Source organism: Monodelphis domestica, chromosome 1 (assembly GCF_027887165.1).
Source record: "Monodelphis domestica isolate mMonDom1 chromosome 1, mMonDom1.pri, whole genome shotgun sequence".
Lineage (NCBI taxonomy): Eukaryota > Metazoa > Chordata > Mammalia > Didelphimorphia > Didelphidae > Monodelphis > Monodelphis domestica.
In genome coordinates this window covers 301,442,830-301,453,295 of record NC_077227.1, presented here as the reverse complement: position 1 = coordinate 301,453,295, position 10,466 = coordinate 301,442,830, and positions in this window count along the sequence as shown.

The window sequence follows — 10,466 nt, the reverse complement described above, 5'->3', positions numbered from 1 at the left end:
CCTTCAGGGGAAGCAGGAAAATGTTGGTGGAGTTGTAAACTGATCCAACCATTCTGGAGAGCAATATGGAATTATACCCAAAGGACCATGGCATTTAGAATATTTAATCTGCAATTGTAAGTAGGTATCTCAATCATTCTATTATTGGTCTTCAAGCAGCTGGCTTGATTGGAAACCAAGTTTATGAATAGACCTGCTGTATTCATAAAGAATCTTTTTGTGATGTTTGAATACTAAGGCAATAGACTCTTCAGAAATATAAAGAGAGAAAGAGTAAGGGAGAGGGTGGTTTCAATTTATACAAGACTTGTTCTCCATAAATTTAAAATAGGAAAAAAAAATCAAACCAAGTTAATTTCCTAGGGTGGGAGGAAAGAGATTATATGAGGCACATTAATGCAACTTTACCCAAAAAGCAAGTTATTTATAATTGTTCATTCTCAAAATGATGTAGCATCTATTCTAAAAATGAGACACTCTCATTGTTGCATGACAGCAGAGTGGACACAGTGTTGGATGGATTCAAAATAGCACAGAGGTGCTATTCTAACCTTGCCCAAGCCTTGGTCTTTTGAACAACTCATACGGAAATGAAAATGGCAGGCCCTGCTGGTATTCCGAGCAGTTCCAAGGGGATTTAGATATGATGGTTTAAAAATAACATCTTTGCACCTTGTTGATAATGCTATGAATGCTTTCACTGCATCAAATTAGGAAATAGCAGAAGCTCTGTCTCAGACAGTCCTGTAATGTTGATGCTGCACAATATAGTTTTTTGCAGAAAGCAAATTTGACTGCAGTTAGACTAATGCTTAAGATCATAGCACAAACTTGTAAAATTATATGTGATTTATTGTATGCTGTTTCTATGGTTATTGGCTTAAAAGGTGAATATTAAACATCTATGTATGCTATCTTGCAAAGTCAAAGTGAAAATTTTATAATACACATTTACTCTGACATGAACCTTCCTTAACTTATATATGAGGGAATTTTGAGAGTAAATGGCATAGCAGTCACTCCTTTTTAGCAGGCAGATCATTAGCACTCACTACTATATCAGAGTGCCAAATTTATTGTACCTCAATATTCTATGCAAACAAGTGAAATTACTTAGCAGTACAAAATTTGGTGGACTATATAATGTCACTTCTTCATTTCAAAGAGGTAACTGCAGGATTTTAAGAACTGCACAATGTGGGCTATGGGATGCATTACAATATGCTCCTGTTGTGAAAATTGAAAACCAATATGTGATTGGAGATAATTACTCTCCTGATGTATGGGGGTAAGCTCAACATGAAAGAGTATGCAAAGTTATTCCACATCTTGGAAATAATCTTGCTCATTTGACCATTCTAAAACAGTTTTGGAATAACAGTGCTTCTACCAGCAATCTCATAAGACTGAGATTCCAGAAAATTCTTAAATACAAGCAATTGAAGAAAGGGCTCACAGAAATTTAAAAGCCCAAATTCAAAAACAAAAATGATATATTTTCAGTCACTTTCTAACTGAATAAGACCCAATAAGTCTTTCATTTGGGGTCGAGATTTTGTTTCTATTTTCTCAGATACCAGAAATCCATGGAGGAAAACCAAAGGCATCCAGCATAAAGAAAATCAGCCCCAAAAGAGGAGAATGCAGCACTAACCACAGCACAGCACAGAGGCCAGACACCAGAAAAAAACAGCAGAAAAACAAATAAGGCAAAACCACTGCCTTAGGGGCAGGTCTAATGCACTATCCACACAAATGAACTTTTACTGAGAGACAATTTACCTACAGAAGAATATCATTAATTTGCTTACAGATATTCTATTCTAAAAGTATATGGGTATTTGTGTAAAATTAAGGTTTGTCATGTACCTGAAAATTTCAAATAGTATTTGCACAATTTGTAACTTGCAATTATTTTTTATTGGAATTGTTCCATGTTACCCAAATTTGATCAAATAACAAATTATGCAATTGGGACTGTTATAACAGTACATTGGATACTGTTCAATTACAGCAGAAATTGTTTATATTTTCCAAAATGTATGTATGATAATTGGCTTATATGGTTCATTTTATATTTGCAAACAACCGTGTGTCTTTATTAGAATCAGACTTATTTTGCTGGAAATGACATTTAAGCTTTTAAAAGAAAAAAGGGATGTAATGGTATTCCTAACCATCAATCTCTTCTACATCCCAGAAGGGATATAGGCTAATCCTACACAATACAGTATGATATCCCTGGATTGGGTTGAATATTACCAGAGATTAAGACTATAGGGGACCCAACAGGATGATAACTTTGGGTCGAGGGTTTGCTTGTATTTCTACAGATAGTGAAAACATCTGGTCACCCACAAAGCACATCATGCCATGTGACACGAGACCAGGAAGAGAAGCAGACAAATAGCAATGATGACATCAGTTAGCTGCACACCAGCCACACTCCAGATATGATGGATGAAATCATCACTGGTGACTACACACACACACCAAAAACTGACATTACACTTCTCTTAATTATGTTCACTATCATTACCCTGATGGACACTTGTCATGCTGACATCTATTGGTCTATTATACCTAAACCTCCTATATTAAGAATGCTAACTTGGATGGACAAGGCCCAACTTGTGTATGTTAATGACACCAAATGGCTACCATACCCCATCTTAGCCAAAGACATTCCTCTTGAATCTGAAAGGGCTAGCTACAATTATTCCAGTTCTACTGTATACCCTCCATTTTGTATGTCTACTATGCGTGCTGAAAAAAGAAATGCATTCTGTATACCACGTAGAATACAAGCTTGGATTGTAAAAAATGCTACTGATAACAATTATATAGGCATAGGTATGGCTGTCATAGGAAAAGGGGATAGAACATCTCATCCACCTCATAAACACTACCGCCCTGAGAACAAGAGGTTGTGCTTGAATCAGGTAGAGACTATGCACAGGGATTTGTCATGGACAGATTTCTCCGTCCAGTCTCCTAGGAAGGTTGAGATGCCAGGTAAAATGGACTTTGAGATTTATAATTGGGGACCTAAATTACATTGTGGATTTTATGATCTACTGACACATTTAAATGGAACTAGAGGATATGAGAGATGGCACATTCCATGCACAACACAGCACAGGATTGAAGAATTTCCACAGGCTTATATATCAGGTCCCAGACTTGCTATTGATGCAGGTCCCATTCAAAATACCCATTGGAAAATAATGGCTGCCAGACAGTCAATTCCTAAATTTCAGGTAAATATAACAAATTCAGGGATCTACCTTGAAAATACCACTCACATCAACACATCACAGCATGTGTATTTGCTCCCTATGTGATGTTAGTAGGTAACACCCTAAACATTACTAGGAACAAGAAGGGACTGTGTGAGATTCAATGCCTAAATTGTCACCTATATCAATGTATAAATTCTCTGCATAACAATACCTTTATAGCTATTATGTACCAACCACCATTGGTGTGGTTACCGGTAAATCTTACAGAGACATGGGCATCTACTCCAACTGTCCATCTTGTTCAAAAAGCATTTAACATCATTATGCATCACTCCAAACATTTTATATTGTCAATTATAGGAGCAGTAGTGTCCATCATTGCTATGATTAGGGCATTAACTACAGCAACCATTGCATTAATTCCATTCGGAACCAAGATTTTATATAAGAGGTTGTATCTAATTCTTCTGAATTGTGGCACACACAGCAAAGTCTTGACTTAGCTTTTAAGGATGAATTAGAAACTCTGAAAGATGCTGTATTTTGGTTAGGAAAAGAGGTTGAAGCTTTACGCACTAGAATTACTTATCCATGTCATTTCAATCAAACCAGATATTGTAATACACCTTTAAAATATGATAATATCTCTTATGGTTGTCAATCTGTAGTACAGCACATTAAAGGTGCCTGGGGACATCATAACAGCACTTTGGACATTATACATTTACAGCAAGAAATTAATAAGTTCGACCAAATTGTATATGAACAAGAAGCGGTAAAAATTGCATCCAAATGGGAAGCAACTTTAGCTTCCATGGATTCTAGTAACTGGTTTGTCAAAATTAATTTAACAAACATTGGCAATATAATAATCTTTATTATTTTAGTTATTGGTTTAATCATACTTTGCAGGAAAGGTTGTAGAAATAAGGCTTATATCAGAAATATGCAGCCAGAAGTGGCGCTGTCTCGTCATTCTCATCATTTATTGCCTGATGATATTGAACTACAATCACTCAGAATGTGATGTTTTAGAAAATGATAGTACTTTTTAAGAGTTACATTAATGATTGCATTAATGTATTGGAAAGTTTGTTACATGCTAATATATTTGGTATGCTATGAATATTGCCCATCTAACATTAGGCATGGAAGATGCATTTTGGAAGATGAACTCTTCCTGTCACAATGTGGATTAATTGACACATTGCCACATGGCACAAAAAAAATTTTTTTTTAAGAATATCATTATTCTATTATTACTTTTAATTGAACATTTTTTGGTTTACTTTTCTTTTACTTTCTTTTTGCTGAATACTTTTTAGTATTCATTTTGCTTTCTTTTTTCACAACTTTGGTAATACTTGAAGTACGTTGTAAATACTATTAATACTATGATCCTGAACTATGAATTAACTATAAATCTGAACTTTTATTTTTGTATATACCCATAAGCTTGAGACTGTAGGAACGTGACATCATTTGTTAAGCTTCATAGGACTATTCTGAGTTATTGTGTCTGATTGCATAAGAAGGGACTGCGATGGATACCTTACACTTGGCCAAACAGCCTAAGCCACAGACAGATGTATATTCCATAGGAGATGGATATATATTGGTTTATTAGGTTGGAGGTAAAGGACGCAGTGTTTTGACACCCTCATTCACAGGTCGGCCTGGTACCAAAGTTCCAACCATATATCTATGTGGCAGGCATCTTGGCTTATATATCCCTAAGACTATGCATAATCAGGACAAGGGAAAGAAAAGAATTCCCTCTCATCTCGAGATATAGTCCTTCTCTTTAACTATGAAAAGTCTGACAACTTCTTACAGTCTTGGCTGTACATGGATAATATGATATATTAATGCACCTGTCCCTATGGAACTGATATTTCAACAACAACAAAAAAATCCTTACCTTCCATCTTGGAGTCAATACTGGTTATTGGCTCCAAGGCAGAAGAGTAGTAAGGGCTGTAACAGTTAAAAATTTAGAGGAGACTGAGGCAGGTAGAAATTAGTTTCTCTCTGCAAGGAGTATTATATTTTTATGAGGTTTAGTAAAGGTTAAGGATCAAAGAAAATACAAGATAAGAAAGCACATGTCTAGGCCAGAGAGAGGCCTAGACACAACCTCACATACATTATGAAAAGAGCCATGTCTGCTTGCAAGCAGAAAACAGGGAAGAAAAGAGAGGCCCCAAAGCCTTTGCAATCAGGTGAAATACCCCATCTCATTCTCGGCCCAGGTGAGGTTTTCAGTGAGATTACAAAGCATTCTGGGGAAGTGGAGCAAGGGCTTCTGGAGATTGAAGTCCTGGATTCAAGTCTATTTTTTACAGGGCTAGGCAATGGGGGTTAAGTGACTTGCCCAGGGTCACACAGCTGGGAAGTGTCCGAGGCCAGATTTGAACCTAGGACCTCCCATCTCTAGGCCTGGCTCTCAATCCACTGAGCTACCCAGCTGCCCCCTGAACCAGGACCTTCTGTCTTCAGAACTGGTTCTCTATCCACTAAGTCACCTAACTGCCCCATCCTCATTTTATTGTGAGCTCCTTGAGGCAGATTGTCTTTTGCCTTGCTTTGTATCTCCAACTCTTAGGGTAGTGCCTGGCATTTTGCAGGTGTCTAATAAATTATTTTTGCCTAATAGAAGGTTTAAAATAATGCTTGTCTCATTATTTGTCATCATCATTAGTTTATCTATGAAATCCCTTTTATAAAATATTATGACACAAGGGGCAACTGGGTGGTTCAGTGGATTGAGAGTCTGGCCCAGAGACGGGAGGTCCTAGGTTCAAATCTGGCTTCAGATACTTCCCAGCTATGTGACCCTGGGCAAGTCACTTAACCCCCATTGCCTAGTCATTACCACTCTTCTGCCTTGGAGGCAATACACAGTATTGGCTCCAAGATGGAAGGTAAAAAGAAAATGTTATGACGCTACAACAGATTGGATGAACAACTGAGAAATTCAGTAGGATATGCTTCAGCTTGATTCATTAGAAAATACTAACTTCTTTTTCTCCCCAGGTTTCTGTAAGCAGAGAATAAATTTAAGCTTTCTGAAGGAGGCTAGTATCAGCAGTGTAGTGGATTCTATTTTCAATTTTTATCAGTAACTTTGAAAACAACTGCAGACTATTTTCTTATAATTCCAGTTTAATTTTTATAAGGCCATGCTAATTTGTACAAAAATTAAGCTCATAACAATTTTGTCTTTTTATTTAGGGTTACTAAAAGCCCAGCCTGTTACAATGGGAGCAGACTGATATTAAATAGTTGGTGTTTGCGAAAGATATAGAAACTGAAAGACTTTAAAAATAAGATAGTGGGCTAATATGGCTTCTGCAGGCTCTTTTAAAATCTTAGGTTTGGAAATTTATTCTTGATTTGGCTCTGCCCCCTAGTGGTACTAAGTGATGCAAGCTAAATTTGGCAAGAAAATTAGGATTTTGTCAAGATGTTTCAAATTCCTGTAATTTTCTCTATTTATAAGCAACATGTTTGTTTTTATATCAGATTTCAAACTTTGATTTGCAATTTACGAACTCTACCATATCGAATAAATAGTTTTGGGACACAAATATCTGATCATCCAATGATAATTTTAAATTAAGGCAAAAAAAAATAAGGCAAAGAATTGGATTTTGTTACAGAAAGTCAAAAATTATCATCTGCCTCTCCCCTTCCTTGGCTTACTTTCTTCCCTCCTAAAACTTGTCCTCCACCTACTCCCAACTGAGGAACAGAAGAATTGTAACTTGGTCATATCCACTTTGGTAGTAAATGCTAGAATTCAGACACCAGGTGCCAGTCTGAAAATACATTTTCATTATATATATATATATGTGTGTGTGTGTATGTATGTATTTTCCTATGTACACTCTTGTATGCTTTTGTCCATCTCGCCTTTGATCTATTCTATGTATTGTTCTATCTGACTTTCTGTCAGCATTTAGGAAGAAGGAAAGGTAAGTTTCTTAGGTCTAGGCTTATTACCCTTATTTTATGAACTCCAAGTTTTAGATGTTGTCACACTATATCCTTAATACTCAATTTCAATTTCCTCACTTGCAAATTGAAAAAGTTCTACTCTAGGTGATATCTAGGATCTCTTCCAACTCTAATATTCTGTGATTATGTAACAAATTTGAAATATATGCTTCCTGTGGCATCAAATTCATTTGAATGAAGTTGCATATGAACCAAGAACTCCAAAATCTCAGCAGGTAAAATAGATGTAATGGATTACTATACCTTGGCAATATTTATGAATACTCAGTGGAGTTTATTGTTTTTTATTAGAATAAGGTTTATTTTGAAATTCAAAACAATGAGTTTGAGACACTTGAACTACATAGTTAGATACAATAATCAGATAAGAGTTATTTGGAACTAAAATGTCAAACTAAATGTTATTTTCAAAGATTATAAGAAAAATCTGAACTAAGCTGTATATAATTTTAACTCTTTAAAAACAACCTTTACTGAGATTTTTGACAATCTAAGAGATACACATAAAATCATAGAACTGTATGTTTATATTTTATTTTTTTTTAATAAACCCTTACCTTCTGTCTTGGAGTCAATACTGTGTATTGGCTTCAAGGCAGAAGAGTGGTAAGGGCTAGGCAATGGGGGTCAAGTGACTTGCCCAGGGTCACACAGCTGGGAAGTGTCTAAGGCCAAATTTGAACCTAGGACCTCCCATCTCTAGGGCTGGCTCTTAATCCACTGAACTACCCAGCTGCCCCCTGTATGTATATATTTTTAAAACTAGGAAAAGGACCATTCTTTGAGAAAATTATTTGTGACTAAGACTATCCCCTAACATAAAAGTAAATGGAGAATATCTATTCAATTAGAGGATCATAACTGGAAGGGATCTTAGAAGTCATTAAGTCAACTACCTCATTTGGTTGATGAAGAAAAAAAGTAACAGTAAAAGTAGAAATGTTTTTATTCCCCCTCCCCTTCAGCTATATTAAAGAATGAAACTGGAAGTTGAAAAGAAGAATTACCAGATGAGATAAATAGTGGTTTTTATATATATTTGGCACTCAATGTAAGGATATAAAATATCAATTAATTGATTGAAAAATATAAAAAAATAAATATATAATAAATATATAATATAATAAACGTAAAGATGTAAAAATATTAAAAATTGATTGAAAAAACATTTTAAAAATCAATATTTAATGAGAGAGTAATGAACTTGCTAGAGGAAATTTTTATTATTTCCATAAATAGTGATACATTTACCAGACTAAGGCACTGGGAAACTAAAGAATGATCTTTCAATCAATATAAGAGTAAATAAGACTGATCCCTGTTGTTTTATATGCTATAGTAGGAATAATAAAATCAAAACCGAATTATACATGAGAAAAATAAAAGTAGAATTAAGTCTTCTGATCACTGAACCTTGAATTCATATAAAATATGCCCATGAAGTTGGCAAAATTTCAATTCAACATGTAAATAAGAATTTTCTAATTATTAGAGGTATACAAATGTGATACAGGCTTCTCTTCAGGGAATGGGTTCTTTGTCACTGAGATAGTCAAGCAGCGTCAGAATGGCCCCCTTTTTAGGAATGATGTAGAGAAGATCCAGAAAGGGATTGGACTAGATAGGTGACCTTTAAGAGTCTTATGATTCTTGCACTAAACAGTAAGCTCCTTAGGTATAAGCTGTCAAGGCAACATGGGGGATAGAGTGCTGGATTCATAGTCACTAAGGCCTGGATTTGAATACCATTTCATATATCTACTAAGACACATACCTATGGGCAAGTCTCTACACCTGTTTCTTTATCTGTAAAATGGGAAAATTAATAGCTATCATAGTTATTTGTAAACTTATTGCAAGGCTCAAATGATTTCATTTAAGCAAAGTGCTTCATAAACTTTAAAGTACTATAAATGTCAATTATTATTACTACTGGACCTGCAATATTCATTTAGAGAAAAATTTTAAAACATAGACATTAGCATAAGAAACAGAATATGTCTTTTCCCTAGCTATCCACCCCACTTCCCCATCCTTCCTTCCCTGGTTTCCTTCAAGACTTAGCTCAGATCCCACCTACCTCAAGAAGGCATTCCAGGACTCCTCCCTATCCCTCCATTTCCCAGTTGTACTATTAATGCCTTTCTTTTGAGATTATCTCCCATTTACATCTTTGTTTGTACCTTGCCTTCCCCCTTAGACAGTGAGAGCAAGGGCCCAGTTTTTGCCTTTCTTTTTGTTTCACATGTCAGGCATATAACAAGCCCTTAAATGCTCCTTATTGGCTATGCTACTGTTGCTGCTGCTGCTAATTTGAAGTTGGGTAAGTAAATACAAAATGAAAAACTTTTTGAAATTGCTTTAACTCTTTCTGACATGAAAAAAGGAACAAACAGACAGGATCAAATAGATATAAGTCGAACCTGGGATAAAGCAACTGGTCTGTTGCAATTAATTTTATTTTTTTAATCCTTACCTTCCATCTTGGAATCAATACTATGTATTGGTTCCAAGGCAGAAGAGTGGAAAAGGCTAGGCAATGGGGGTCAAGTGACTTGCCCAAGGTCACACAGCTGGGAAGTGTCTGAGGCTAGATTTGAACCTAGGACCTCCCATCTCTAGGCTTGGCTCTCAATCCACTGAAACTACCCAGCTGCCCCCTGTTGCAATTAATTTTTTTTAAAAAACTCTTACTTTCAATCAAGCCATTCTCCATTCAATAAATGGGCAAGGAACATGAATACGCAATTTTCAGATAAAGAAATCAAAACTATTAGTAAGCACATGAAAAAGTGTTCTAAATCTCTTATAATCAGAGAGATGCAAATCAAAACAACTCTGAGGTACCACTTCACACCTAGCAGATTGGCTAACATGACAGCAAAGGAAAGTAATAAATGTTGGAGGGGGTGTGGCAAAATTGCTGGTGGAGTTGTGAATTGATCCAGCCATTCTGGAAGGCAATTTAGAACTATACCCAAAGAATGTCTGCCCTTTGATCCAGCCATACTGGGTTTATACCCCAAAAAGATAATAAGGAAAAAAAACTTGTACAAGTATATTCATAGCTGTGCTCTTTGTGGTGGCAAAACATTGGAAAATGAGGGGATGCCCTTCAATTGGGGAATGGCTGAACAAATTGTGGTATATGTTGGTGATGGAATACTATTGTGCTCAAAGGAATAATAAAGTGGAGGAATTCCA